The sequence below is a fragment of the Ranitomeya variabilis genome, chromosome 5 (genome assembly GCF_051348905.1).
Source record: "Ranitomeya variabilis isolate aRanVar5 chromosome 5, aRanVar5.hap1, whole genome shotgun sequence".
Lineage (NCBI taxonomy): Eukaryota > Metazoa > Chordata > Amphibia > Anura > Dendrobatidae > Ranitomeya > Ranitomeya variabilis.
In genome coordinates, this window is record NC_135236.1 from 237,624,779 (window position 1) to 237,640,873 (window position 16,095).

Below are 16,095 nucleotides of genomic sequence, written 5' to 3' on the forward strand. Positions count from 1 at the left end.
AGCTACAGCCACAAAATTTTGCACAGTCACACGTCTGGACCCCGAGAGCGTCATAGGCTATGTTGTGAGGTGAAATTTTAACCCCGCGCGTTCCAATTCACCAAACAATTTTGCTCCTATCTACATAATGGGGAAAAAGTGAAGGGAAAAGTGTTGGAGGAAAATTGACAGCTGCCAGATGTGAACAATGAGGACTTAAAGAATGAGAGCGATGGCGACAAAGAGTATATACCGTACAGTTGCTAAGGTGGGGCCCCGACATGGGATACTCACCACACACGGGGATATGAACACAAACACAAAATGCGCCACACACTACCACGTGCTTGAACACATATACCACCCTCAGCACACATTTCACCACACACACACACCAACCTCGCCACATAAAAGTCGAAACACAAAAGTCACCACTCAAAACTCGCTACATGCAAAACTCGCCATATGCAAAACTAGGCTCACGCAAAACTCGCCACACGTGCAAAACTCACCTCATGGAAAACTCACCTCATGCAAAACTTGCACACACAGAAAAATTGCCACATGTACAAAAGTTGCACCACATGCAAAAGTTGCCTCACACAAAACTTGCACATACTCAAAATGCACCACACATAAAACTCGCCACGCGCAAAACTCGCCATGCACAAATCTTGCTGCACACAACTTGCTACACTAACCTGTCACATGCAACTCAACACACAAAATGTTGCTACACGCATGTCGCCACACAAAACTCATCTCACAAAAGTCGCTACATGCATGTCGCCACACGCAACTCAACACACACAACTTGACACATAAAACTCGCCCTAAAACACACACAAGTCTGGTATTGTCCTTCAAAAATAAAAATCTGATTAATAAGCAAACTACAAGAGCAACAAATGTACCATATAGGAAATACGGCAGCTGTCAGTCACATGACCTGTCTATTATGTGTATGTGTGAGCTAATATATACTGCCAGGGGGGAGGGCTTCCTGTTGGCTGGGGATTTATCAGGCTGCCAATAGCAACCAATCACAGCTCAGCTTCTATTTTGCTACAGTTAATTAACCTGAGCTCTGATTGGTTAATATAGGCAACAAAGACATTCTCAGTATAACAAAGCTAATATATGTTGTGAAATGCTTCTATTTGCTTAGTTTTTGCCTTTTAATAATTACATTTCTATCTATTTGTTTTGTGGTTTTTGTGTGCAGAATAAATTTTTGTTAACACATTCTATTTTGCTAACAGCAGTCATTAACCCGGGCGAAGCCGGGTAGTACAGCTAGTATTAGATAAAAATACCGTTAAATAGGGCCTGAGCTGTGCTAGACAATAGTGTATTTTTTGTCCCCTGATTCCCCACCTATGCTGCCGAAATACCTTACTAAAGTCACCGTTTTTGCCGCCTGTCAATCACGCTGGTCAAATGGCCGTGTTTAAATCCCTGCTTCTCTCCCCCCCGCTCCTCGGCGTGTCTGACGTAAATTTGATCTGTGAATCGCACAGATCGCGCTCTTTTTTGGCAACTGTGGGCATAGCATACAGCGCATCACTGCGCATGCACCGGATGCGCGGTGATGTGCTGTATGCTCTGCCCACAGTTGGGCAAAGCATAATGCACAAGAGCAGAATGCACTGCGCATTTGCCAAAAAAGCGATTCACAGATCGAATTTACGTCAGACACGTCAGATTGAAGAATATGGCACATAAAGACTGAATCCCTAAAAAGATCCTAATGAAACTTGGCAGATAACCTTGTTGGACTAATATGAACTTATTCCAATAAAAAAACGGAGCTTAAAAACGTTATTCCGTTTCCAAAAAAGTGAACCACTACATTCATGTATAGCAACTTCATGTCAAATAAATACATAAGTACATAAATTGGTTACTCTGCTTCAAATAGAGTGAAGTGGAAAGGAAAACTAAATTAAGAAAATGAAACAGTAAAAAAAATCTAAAATAGGCATAGGTATAGATGAATACGACTAAAATATCTACCATAGGTATAGGTTAATTTGGCACATAGGGTTTTAGTGTGCACCTGTCTGGTAATAGCGGGAGACCGGTGATGGGGGCAACCAGTGGTGTCCTGCTCTGGGGGCCGACCAGTAGTGTCCTGTAATTGAGGGTGACCAGTGGTGTCCTGCTCTGGGGGCGGACAATTAGTGTCCTGCCTTGGGTGGGAGACCAGTGGTGTATGATAATTGGGGGCGGCCAGTAGTGTCCTTCTCTGGTGGGCTACCAGTGATGTCCGGTAAATGACTACTAGTAGTGTCCTTCTCTGGAGGGGCCACCAGTGGTGTCTGGTAATTAGGGGCAACCACTGGTGTCTGCCAGTAGTGTCCTGCTCTGGGGGGGGGCGACATATATACAATGTGCATATGGCTCTACGGCAGGTGTGCCTCATGGAGGGATTCATATTATCTGGAGGGAATGTAAAAAAACAAAAAAGTTTTTCCAACTCAGTGATTTATGGCACGGTACACATAGCGGCTCTCCTGCGCACATAGCGGCTCTCCTGCGCACGTAGCGGCTTTCCTGCGCACGTAGCGGCTCTCCTGCGCACATAGCGGCTCTCCTGCGCACGTAGCTGCTCTCCTGCGCACGTGGCGGCTCTCCTGCAGTCCGGGTGGTTTATGTTTATCTTCTGGTTCTTTATTTTTTGCTTCTTTTTTTTGTTTTACCAAATAATTGCCTTTTTTTCCCCAAAATCAGTATTTAGCAATGTGTGAGGAATTTTTTTCTTGCACAAAATCGTGTTATCCTGTGGCATTTTTGGTACACGTAATGTTTTTGGGAGGCAGGACGAAGACTAGGCTGCAGGTGCCCCAAGCTCTGAGGGGCCACAGAGAGCCCCTTTTGGTGCCATGGTCCTGAGTGCAGCATCTGAGGGGTTAACCTGTCAAGATCTGTGTGAAATGGTCTCTGCTGTTTCAGTAATGTCTTCTGGTGGCCGGTGCCGCTGCGTACATCGTTTACTAGTGATGATTGAATCCATCCATGGAGAATCAAACTCAAGTTGAATTTCTTTAACTTTTTCGGGTCCTCGTGACTCCAAATAGCGTTTGATTCGTGCAGATCGGCCAGAAGAAAAGCTGTCAGGTGGTCAGTCGGCCTCCCCATATTTCCCAGCAGCTTTCACATCAAAGCTCAGGCCACATAAATTGGTCTCTGTTCCCCTCTATGCCCCCCTGTACCCCTTCTCCTAAGACTATATTGACAATAAAATAGATATATTATTGGGGGATTACAAATCGCTCCACACCTTTCCAAGGCAGTTGGACTACTTGAGATTTGAGCAAGTAAAATTTTTGGGAACATTTTTTTCAGAACTCAGTGAATTAGAATTTTATCAACCGCTGATACGCTTTTTCATGGCAGCCGTTAAAGGTAAGGTACCGCGTTTGTAGATCATTAATAAAAAACTGTAATGTAGCATAACATGCTGCTATAACCAAGTTTTAAATGCATGTGAAACAGATTTCGTGTGTTATATGTGTTTAAAGAAGGAACTGGGGGCTGACATCTTGGTTTCACAGCAGTTCACGACACTAAGGGTATGTTTCCACTGTCAGGATGGCCGGCGGTATCGCCGCAGCGGCGAAGCCGCTCGGCGCTAAGCCCCGCCCCCTTTCTGGGACGCGATCATGCCGGATGTGTTAACTCTTCACATCCGGGATGATCGCTCTCTCCCATAGCGCCCTGTGATATGCCTTGCGGGGACGCTGCGTCCCCGCAAGGTGTACGGACATGCTGCGATCTGAAAAGACGCGCAGCATGTCCGTAGTCGCAGAGCCGCCGCGTGCGGGTTTCCACGCATAGTGGACACGGGATTTCATAAAATCCCCTCCACTATGCTGGAACATCTGGACGCTGCTTGTTTGACGCTGCGGCTCTGCGCAGCGTCAAACAAGCAGCGTTTCCTGACCGTGGAAACATACCCTAACAGTGTCATTTTACAGCACCCCATGGACATAGGGTCAGCGCCGGTCTATTATCTCCTATCTATAACATTGGAGAGGCGTTAGCAGTGAGCTGGGCACGCCTCTGTGGGCTGCACAACTCACTGCTGTAGGTGTGACTAGCAGCCATTTTATTATAGCCCAGTGCTCTCTGCCCAGATACACTTACTCTCTATCACAGGAGCTCCATTCACTCCATTAAGCTGCATTCCCAGCCTACAGAGAGGTGACACCTGACACCTCTCTCTGCCATACAATGTATCTCTCCCCTCCCTCCACATTGCCTGGCCATTCACTGCAGACCTGGAGCTCCTTCTTATCTTACTGAGGGATGAGTCACAGACAGCTCTGCACAGACAATGCTGCTCCATACACACCACATAAACTAACTGTGCTTCTGATGCACTAACTGCTGGTGATAGCAGATCACAGGGCAGTCACACACAAAATGGCTCTGCTGTGATGCTGCTATTCATTCTGCCCCAGGGATATTAGACCACCCAAAAGGGGAGGGAAATGCTGATGTCAGCAGGTACTGCCCAGATTTTCCAGCTAACAGTAAAGCTGGTAAGTCTTACTATAGCTGCTTGAGGTCTAAAATGGAAAATGCTCCCCCTAGTGGTCAATATATATATTTGTAAGAAAATATATAATATTTTTCATATAGAAATGTTTGCAAACAGTGCAAACATTGCATTAGTACATTTTATTTACTATTTTAAGCTTAATTTCACAAAAAAACAAACTACAAGAAAACTGGTGGCACCTTCCCTTTAACCCCTTCATGACCCAGCCTATTTTGGCCTTAATGACCTTGCCGTTTTTTGCAATTCTGACCAGTGTCCCTTTATGAGGTAATAACTCAGGAACGCTTCAACGTATCCTAGCGGTTCTGAGACTGTTTTTTCATGACATATTGGGCTTCATGTTAGTGGTAAATTTAGGTCAATAATTTCTGCGTTTATTTGTGAAAAAAATGGAGATTTGGCGAAAATTTTGAAAATTTCGCAATTTTCAAATTTTGAATTTTTATTCTGTTAAATCAGAGAGTTATGTGACACAAAATAGTTAATAAATAACATGTCCCACATGTCTACTTTACATCAGCACAATTTTGGAACCAAAATTTTTTTTTGCTAGGAAGTTATAAAGGTTAAAATTAGACCAGTGATTTCTCATTTTTACAACAAAATTTACAAAATAATTTTTTTTAGGGACCACCTCACATTTGAAGTCAGTTTGAGGGGTCTATATGGCTGAAAATACTCAAAAGTGACACCATTCTAAAAACTACACCCCTCAAGGTGCTTAAAACCACATTCAAGAAGTTTGTTAACCCTTCAGGTGTTTCACAGCAGCAGAAGCAACATGGAAGGAAAATATGAACATTTAACTTTTTATTCACAAAAATGATCTTTTAGCAACAATGTTTTTATTTTCCCAAGGGTAAAAGGAGAAACTGGACCATGAACGTTGTTGTCCAATTTGTCCTGAGTACGCTGATACCTCATATGTAGGGGTAAACCACTGGTTGGGCACACGGCAGGGCTCGGAAGGGAAGGAGCGCCATTTGACTTTTTGAATGAAAATTTGGCTCCAATCTTCAGCGGATAGCATGTCACGTTTGGAGAGCCTCCGTGTGCCTAAACACTGGAGCTCCCCCACAAGTGACCCCAATTTGGAAACTAGACGCCCCAAGGAACTTATCTAGATGCATAGTGAGCACTTTAAACCCCAAGGTGCTTCACAAATTGATCTGTAAAAATGAAAACGTACTTTTTTTTCACAAAAAAATTCTTTTAGCCTCAATTTCTTCATTTTCACATGGGCAACAGGATAAAATGGATCCTAAAATTTGTTGGGAAATTTCTCCTGAGTACACCGATACCTCATATGTGGGGGTAAACCACTGTTTGGGCATATGGTAAGGCTCGGAAGGGAAGGAGCGCCATTTGACTTTTTGAATGAAAAATGATCTCCATCGTTAGCGGACACCATGTCGCGTTTGGAGAGCCCCTGTGTGCCTAAACATTGGAGCTCCCCCACAAGTGACCCCATTTTGGAAACTAGACCCCCCAAAGAACTTATCTAGATGCATAGTGAGCACTTTAAACCCCAAGGTGCTTCACAAATTGATCTGTAAAAATGAAAACGTACTTTTTTTTCACAAAAAAATTCTTTTAGCCTCAATTTCTTCATTTTCACATGGGCAACAGGATAAAATGGATCCTAAAATTTGTTGGGAAATTTCTCCTGAGTACACCGATACCTCATATGTGGGGGTAAACCACTGTTTGGGCATATGGTAAGGCTCGGAAGGGAAGGAGCGCCATTTGACTTTTTGAATGAAAAATGATCTCCATCGTTAGCGGACACCATGTCGCGTTTGGAGAGCCCCTGTGTGCCTAAACATTGGAGCTCCCACACAAGTGACCCCATTTTGGAAACTAGACCCCCCAAGGAACTTCTCTAGATGCATAGTGAGCACTTTAAACCCTTATGTGCTTCAGAAATTGATCCATAAAAATGAAAAAGTGCTTTTTTTTCACAAAAAAATTTCTTTTAGCCTCAATATTTTCATTTTCACATGGGCAACAGGATAAAATGGATCCTAAAATTTGTTGGCCAATTTCTCCTGAGTACGCCGATATCTCATATGTGGGGGTAAACCACTGTTTGGGTGCACGGCAAGGCTCGGAAGGGAAGGAGCGCTATTTGACTTTTTGAATGGAAAATTACCGTATTTTCCGGCGTATAAGACGACTGGGCGTATAAGACGACCCCCCAACTTTTCCAGTTAAAATGTAAAATCTCCTTAAAAGTCGGGGGTCTTCTTATAAACCGTGTCGTCTTATAGGACCGGTAACTAATGTGCCTTTTGGGGGGGGGGGGGAGTGGGCCTGATGATGACGAGGGGGCGTCTCACAGGAAAGTGAGTATCCCCCATTACCTCATTGTATCGCTGCAGCGTGGGGTCTCTGCTGGGAGCGGCGGCTGCTGCTCCTCATTGTGCAGCGTGGGTGCTGTGCTGTGGCGGCTCCTCTTCTTCAGTGTGGGGCCTCTGTGCAGCTGGGCGGCGGCGGCGGCGGCTTATCTTCAGGCAGTCGGGGCTCCTCCGGTATCTCCTTAAAGCCCGGAGGCCCTGCCGGCAACTCCATCGGTGCAATGCAGTGGCCTTCAGGAACATGGCCGCTGCTCAGATTCAGATCTCGTCCCGAGATCTCGGGAGACGAGATCTGAATCTGAGCAGCGGCCATTTTCCCGGAGACAGCTCCATTGCTGCTATGCGGTGGCCCGGCCGCTGGGGGCTGCGCATGCTCAGATTCAGATCTCTGAATCTGAGCAGCGGCCATGTTCCCGGAGGCCACTGCATTGCACCGATGGAGTTGCCGGCAGGGCCTCCGGGCTTTAAGGAGATACCGGAGGAGCCCCGACTGCCTGAAGATAAGCCGCCGCCGCCGCCCAGCAGCATTGAGGCCCCACACTGAAGAAGAGGAGCCGCCGCCCCACGCACAGCACAGCAGCCGCCGCCGCTCCCAGCAGAGACCCCACGCTGCAATGATACAATGAGGTAATGGGGGATACTCACTTTCCTGTGAGACGCCCCCTCGTCGTCATCAGGCCCACTCCCCCCCCACCCACCATATACACCCGGCAAGGCGATACCCGGCGTATAAGACGACCCCCGACTTTTAAGATGATTTTCAGGGGTTAAAAAGTCGTCTTATACGCCGGAAAATACGGTAGCTCCAATCATTAGCGGACACCATGTCGCCTTTGGAGAGCCCCTGTGTGCCTAAACACTGGAGCTCCCCCACAAGTGACCCCATTTTGGAAACTAGACCCCCCAAGGAACTTATCTAGATGCATAGTGAGCACTTTAAACCACCAGGTGCTTCACAGAAGTTTATAGCGCAGAGCCGTGAAAGTAAAAAATAATTTTTCTTTCCTCAAAAATGATTTTTTAGCCCGGACTTTTTTATTTTCCCAAGGGTAACAGGGAAAATTGGACCCCAATAGTTATTGTCCAGTTTCTCCTGAGTACGCTGATACCCCATATGTGGGAGTAAACCACTGTTTTGGGCACACGGCAGGGTTCGGAAGGGAAGGCACGCCATTTGGCTTTTTGAATGGAAAATTAGCTCCAATCATTAGCGGACACCATGTCGCGTTTGGAGAGCCCCTGTGTGCCTAAACATTAGAGCTCCCCCACAAGTGACCCCATTTTGGAAACTAGACCTCCGAAGGAACTAATCTAGATGTGTGGTGAGCACTTTGAACCCCAAAGTGCTTTACAGAAGTTTATAACGCAGAGCCATTAAAATACAAAATAATTTTTCTTTTCTCAAAAATGATTTTTTAGCCCTGAATTTTTTATTTTCCCAAGGGTAACAGGAGAAATTTGACCCCAAAAGTTATTGTACAGTTTCTCCTGAGTACGCTGATACCCCATATGTGGGGGTAAACCACTGTTTGGGCACACGTCGGGGTTCGGAATGGAAGTAGTGACGTTTTGAAATGCAGACTTTGATGGAATGCTCTGCGGGCGTCACGTTGCGTTTGCAGAGCCCCTGATGTGACTAAACAGTAGACACTCCCCACAAGTAACCCCATTTTGGAAACTAGACCCCCAAAGGAACTTATCTAGATGTGTGGTGAGCACTTTGAACCCCCAAATGCTTCACAGAAGTTTGATACAGGAAAGAAATATATCTTGGTACCGTGTTAGCCAGTAGATAGAAAAATATTTAGAATTGAGAGTCCTCAGTGGTTGATACCTTTTAATGGCTAACTGAAAAGATGGTAACAAATTGCAAGCTTTCGAGACTACATACGTCTCTTCATCAGGCAAAGACTAAAACAAATTCTGAAGAATCACATATTTATGCACAACATAGTATAGAGAAAAAAAAAAAAAAAAAAAAGAGGGGAAAAAAACCCATGGATAAGCTAGGTGACATGAAGCAGAATTACCATGGGTGATAAACAGTTACGTCCATAAATATTGGGCCAATTCTTAGATAAGGATTGTTTTATTGTCCTGTGATTAGGGTCTCGTTCTGTTGTGATGACATCACAACAGAACGAGACCCTAATCACAGGACAATAAAACAATCCTTATCTAAGAATTGGCCCAATATTTATGGACGTAACTGTTTATCACCCATGGTAATTCTGCTTCATGTCACCTAGCTTATCCATGGGTTTTTTTCCCCTCTTTTTTTTTTTTTTTTCTCTATACTATGTTGTGCATAAATATGTGATTCTTCAGAATTTGTTTTAGTCTTTGCCTGATGAAGAGACGTATGTAGTCTCGAAAGCTTGCAATTTGTTACCATCTTTTCAGTTAGCCATTAAAAGGTATCAACCACTGAGGACTCTCAATTCTAAATATTTCACAGAAGTTTATAACGCAGAGCCGTGAAAATAATAAATACGTTTTCTTTCCTCAAAAATAATTTTTTTGCCCAGAATTTTTTATTTTCCCAAGTGTAACAGGAGAAATTTGACCCCAAAAGTTGTTGTCCAGTATCTCCTGAGTACGCTAATACCCCATATGTGGGGGTAAACCACTGTTTGGGCACATGCCGGGGCTCGGAAGTGAAGTAGTGACATTTTGAAATGCAAACTTTGATGGAATGCTCTGCGGGCGTCACGTTGCGTTTGCAGAGCCCCTGATGTCCCTAAACAGTAAACCCCCCCACAAGTGACCCCATTTTTGAAACTAGCCCCCCAAAGGAACTTATCTAGATGTGTGTTGAGCACTTTGAACCCCCAAGTGCTTCACAGAAGTTTACAACGCAGAGCTGTGAAAATAAAAAATCATTTTTCTTTCCTCAAAAATGATGTTTTAGCAAGCAATTATTTATTTTCACAAGGCTAAAAGGAGAAATTGGACCCCAATAGTTGTTGCCCAGTTTGTCTCGAGTATGCTGGTATCCCATATGTGGGGGTAAACCACTATTTGGGCACACGCCGGGGCTCGGAAGGGAAGTAGTGACGTTTTGAAATGCAGACTTTGATGGAATGGTCTGCGGGCGTCACGTTGCATTTGCAGAGACCGTGTCTAAACAGTAGAAACCCCCCACAAGTGACCCTATTTTGGAAACTAGACCCCCAAAGGAACTTATCTAGATATGTGGTGAGCACTTTGAACCCCCAAGTGCTTCACAGAAGTTTACAACGCAGAGCCGTGAAAATAAAAAATCATTTTTATTTCCTCAAAAATGATGTTTTAGCAAGCAATTTTTTATTTTCACAAGGGTAACAGATGAAATTGGACCCCAATAGTTGTTGCCAAGTTTGTCCCGAGTATGCTGGTACTCCGTACGTGGGGGTAAACCACTGTTTGGTTGCACGTTGGGGCTCGGAAGGGAGGGTGCACCATTTGACTTTTGGAACGCAAGATTGGCTGGAATCAATGGTAGCACCATGTTGCGTTTGGAGACCCCTGATGTGCCTAAACAGTGGAAACCTCTCAATTCTAACTCCAACACTAACCCCAACACACCCCTAACCCTAATCCCAACTCTAGCCATAACCCTAACCCCAACACACCCCTAACCACAACCCTAACCCAACACACCCCTAACCCTAATCCCAACCCTAATTTCAACCCTAACCACAACCCTAACCCCAACACACCCCTAACCATAACCCTAACCACAAGCCTAATCTTAAACCTATTTCCAACCCTAGCCCTAATTCCATCCCTAACCCTGAGGCTATGTGCCCACGTTGTGGATTCGTGTGAGATTTTTCCGCACCATTTTTGAAAAATCCGCAGGTAAAAGGCACTGCGTTTTACCTGCGGATTTACCACAGATTTCCAGTGGTTTTTGTGCGGATTTCACCTGCAGATTCCTATTGAGGAACAGGTGTAAAACGCTGCGGAATCCGCACAGAGAATTGATATGCTGCGTAAAATACAACGCAGCGTTTCTGCGCGGTATTTTCCGCACCATGGGCACAGCGGATTTGGTTTTCCAAAGATTTACATGGAACTGTAAACCTGTTGGAAAACTGCTATGAATCCGCAGCAGCCAATCCGCTGCGGATCCGCAGCCAAATCCACACCGTGTGCACATAGTCTAATTCTAAGGCTATGTGCACACGCTGCGGAAAACGCTGCGGATCCGCAGCGTTTCCGCAGCTGCGGGTCCGCAGCAGTTTCCCTTGAGATTATAGTTCAATGTAAACCTATGGGAAACAAAAAACGCTGTGCCCATGCTGCGGAAAAAACTGCGCGGAAACGCAGCGGTTTACATTCCGCAGCATGTCACTTCTTTCTGCGGATTCCGCAGCGGTTTTACAACTGCTCCAATAGAAAACCGCAGTTGTAAAACCGCAGTGAAATCCGCAGAAAAACCACGTTGAATCCGCAGCGGTTTTACACTGCGAATTTATCAAATGTGCTGTGGAAAAATCCACAGAGGACCAGAATATCCTAACCCTAAGGAAAAATCCACAGAGGACCAGAAAACCCTAACCCTAACCCTAACCCTGGTTCTGAACCTAGTGGGGGAAAAAAAAATAATATTTTCTTTATTTTATTGTTGTCCCTAGCTATGAGGGTGATAAAGGGGGGGGTCATTTACATTTTTTTTTTTTTGATCACTGTGATAGGTTTTCACAGTGATCAAAATGTACATGGAACGAATCTGCCGGCAGGCAGATTCGGCGGGCGTACTGCGCATGCGCCCGCCATTTTGGAAGATGGCGGCGCCCAGGGAGGAGACGGACCGACACCGGGAGGCTCGGTAAGTATGTGGGGGTAAGGGGGGAGCTCGGGGGGTGGATCGGAGCACAGGGGAGGTGGATCGGAGCAAGGAAGGAGCGGGCAGGAGGACGGGGGAGCGGACAGGAGGACGGAGAGGACCGGGCCACATAACGGACGACTGGGGAGGAGATCGGGGTGGTGGTGGGGGGCAGAACATGATTTCCAGTCATGGCAGATGCTATTGCAGCATCGGCCATGGCTGGATTGCAATATTTCACCATTTTCATAGGTGAAATATTGCAAATTGCTCTGATTGGCTGTTGCACATTCAACAGCCAATCAGAGCGATCGTAGCCACGTGGGGGCAAAGCCACCCCCCCTGGGCTGAAGTACAACTCCCCCTCTCCCTGCAGATCGGGTGAAATAGGAGTTAACCCTTTCACCCGATCTGCAGGGACGCGATCATTCTGTGACACAGCATATGCGTCACAGGTCGGATTGGCACCGACTTTCATGACGCATACGCTGTGTCACAGGTCGGGAAGGGGTTAAGGTGCCTTAAGCCTCAGCGCCACTTTTTAACCCCTTCATGACTTTAGGATTTTCCATTTTTGCGATTTTCCCCCCCCCCTTCTTCCTAGAGCTATAACCTTTTTATGTTTCAATCAATATGGCCATGTGAGGGCTTGTTTTTTGTGGGATGAGTTGTTCTTTTGAACAACACCATTAATTTAGCCATACAGTGTACTGGAAAATGGGAAAAAATTCCAAGTGCTGTGAAATTGCAAAAAAAGGTGCAATTCCACAATCATTTTTTTTTACCATGTTCAATAAATCCTAAAACAGACCTGCCATAATGATTCTCCAGGTCATTATGAGTTTGCAGATACCAAACGTATAGATTCTTTTTTTATTTAAGTGGTGAAACAAAATCCAAAGTTTGTGAGGTTGATACAATTTTTTTGATCTACTGTTACTGCATTTTAGTGCAATGTTGCAGCGATCAAAAAAACGTAATTCTGCCGTTTTGACTCTTTTTCTCGTTGCGCCATTTACCAATCGGATTAATTGCTTTTTTATTTTGAAATATCAGGTCTTTCTGGACACAGCAATGGCAAATATGTGTATTTTTGATTTTTTTCTTCATTGTTTTTTTTTTTTTTTTTAATGGGACAAAAGGGGGGTGATTTGAATTTTTATCAATATACCTAATTTGGACGTGTCCGTGTGTCTGTGCACAATAAGTCATCCACAGCTGAACAGTAACTTAGGTATCCATAGTTACTACCACTAGCAGCTAACTGCCTGGGCGTAACCATGGATACCTAAGGAGAGGAGCTCTCCCTGGTGGCGAGTAAAGGCATAAGCCTTTTTTCCAACACTCACGCAACACTGAGGCAACAGTGTGAGGCAACATTGCAAAGATGGATCAAATTGAGCGCGCTGCTGCACGTAGAGAAGCGAATCGCATACGGATGCATAACCTGCATCTTAGGCCTCTTTCACATTTCCGTCGGTACGGGGCCGTCGCAATCCGATGTACCGACGGACGTTGTGCAAAATTGTGCACAACGTGGGCAGCGGATGCAGTTTTCCGACGCATCCGCTGCCCATTCTGAAGTCCGGGGTGGAGGGGGCGGAAATGGTGGATCCGACGGACGAAAAAACGTTCCCTTGAACGTTTTTTCGTCACGACGGTCCACCAAAACACGACGCATTCGTTGCACGACAGATGCGACGTGTGGCCATCCGTCGCAATCCGTCGTCAATAAAAGTCTATGGCAAAAAAAATGTGTCCTGCCGGCACATTTGCAGGATCCTTTTTTTACCAAAACGACAGATTGCGACGGATGGCAAAAAACGGAAGTGTGAAAGAGGCCTTAATGAAGCAGAAGAAGAACGAAATTGTTGAAGAACTGCTGATGCAGCCCAACAGAGGGCGGCCAGAGCAAGAGAAACAAATTAACTGAATCACGTAGAGCATCTAATGCTGCACGACAACAAGCAACACGCAATTCACAAAGTGATACACATATTTCACAAAAAAGAGAAGATAGAATACGTGTCCAAAATGCAAGAGTCACTCGACGACGGCAAGTTACATTTGCCGCTAGAGGACTTCTGAATCAAATTGATGAGACACATATTGAAGAGCACTATGCAGGCAAACTGACATTTTGATGTCAGTTCTGACAATCTAAAAATTTCAAAGACGAAATGGAGCAGGACAAAACATTCCCTTCCTGCTGCAAGAGAGGGCGCATCCAATTAATTGGATGCGCCCTCCCATTCGTATGGATAATCAATTAGTCAACTTGATGAAAGGAGAACATCAGCACTCCAGTAACTTTATGGCTAATATAAGGCAATACAATAGATCGTGTGCTTTGGCATCAATGGGAGCACAAGTAGCGCCACCTCCTAAGCATGTCCATACTGTTTTCAAATTCATGAACAAATTAACCACAGAACTGCCCCATTGCATCCCGCTGTGGGTAGTACTCCCAAGTTTGCTCACATGTATATCTTGGACAGTGAAGACGCATTAAGTGCAAGAAGTCAAGCAAATAAAAAGTGCCTCCCAGCACTGTTATCATCTCTTCGAGAGAAAATGAAAGCAATTAACCCACTCGCAAGCGCGTTCACAATTATGAGGGAATTTGAAATAGAGGAAGAGAGGATTGCTGAATTAGAAAATCGCGATCCACTCGAAATAACAATGCCAATTATAAATGACTACAATGATGAACAGAGGCGCTACAATGCACCAAGGTGCAGTGAAGTAGCTATAATTTATTTAATTTAATAGGGACATCGGAGTTCACCTCAAAAGTGAAAACCAAACTGTTCAAATCAGCTTTCTTCACAGAAAGTGTGATGCAATGACATATCCACTTCTATTCCCATATGGGGACTGTGGATGGACAATAAATTTGACAACTCCAATTGCTCTAAGTGTGCAACATCAAGAAATTGGTGACATTAATCTACCATCCATACAAGTGGATCAAGATCGACAAGAAAAAAATCACCCTGTTGCCGTACTATGCATACAGGCTTGCCATTCGTGACGAGTTCAATCCCCTTTTAAATGCTGGGAAGTTGAAGCAACAATTTATCGTTGACAGTTACGTCAAAATTGAATCCGACAGGATCGAATATATAAAACAAAATCAAAAGGCATTACGCGTCAACAATTATGCCGGCGTTATGGATCACATCCATAATGCTGCGTTACATAGGGCTATGGGATAGCTCTACCCGTTCACTTTCTTCATGGATAGCGCTATGGGATAGCTCTACCCCAACAGTATTAACAACAGAGCTTTTTCATACACAAGATAGGAGTGGCAGGAGATGTACATCAGGTATATATGTTTGCTATTAGTCTGCACATACAGTACAGACCAAAAGTTTGGACACACCTTCTCATTTAAAGATTATTCTGTATTTTCATGACTATGAAAATTGTACATTCACACTGAAGGCATCAAAACTATGAATTAACACGTGGAATTATATACTTAACAAAAAAGTGTGAAGCAACTGAAAATATGTCTTATATTCTAGGTTCTTCAAAGTAGCCACCTTTTGCTTTGATGACTGCTTTGCACACTCTTGGCATTCTCTTGATGAGCTTCAAGAGGTAGTCACCGGAAATGGTTTTCACTTCACAGGTGTGCTCTGTCAGGTTTAATAAGTGGGATTTCTTCCCTTATAAATGGGATTGGGACCATCAGTTGTGTTGTGCAGAAGTCTGGTGGATACACAGCTGATAGTCCTACTGAATAGACTGTTAGCTGCTTTTTTCTTGCCATAATACAAATTCTAAGTAAAGAAAAACGAGTGGTCATCATTACTTTAAGAAATGAAGGTTAGTCAGTCCGAAAAATTGGGAAAACTTTGAAAGTGTCCCCAAGTGCAGTGGCAAAAACCATCAAGCGCTACAAAGAAACTGGCTCACATGAGGACCGCCCCAGGAAAGGAAGACCAAGAGTCACCTCTGCTTCTGAGGATAAGTTTATCTGAGTCACCAGCCTCAGAAATCGCAGGTTAGCAGCAGCTCAGATTAGAGACCACACAGAGTTCTAGCAGCAGACACATTTCTACAACAACTGTTAAGAGGGGACTTTGTGCAGCAGGCCTTCATGGTAAAATAGCTGCTAGGAAACCACTGCTGAGGACAGGCAACAAGCAGAAGAGACTTGTTTGGGCTAAAGAACACAAGGAATGGACATTAGACCAGTGGAAATCTGTGCTTTGGTCTGATGAGTCCAAATTTGAGATCCTTGGTTTCAACCACCGTATCTTTGTGCGACACAGAAAAGGTGAACGGATGGACTCTACATGCCTGGTTCCCACCGGGAAGCATGGAGGAGGTGTGATGGTGTGGGGGTTTATTCAAAATTGAAGGCA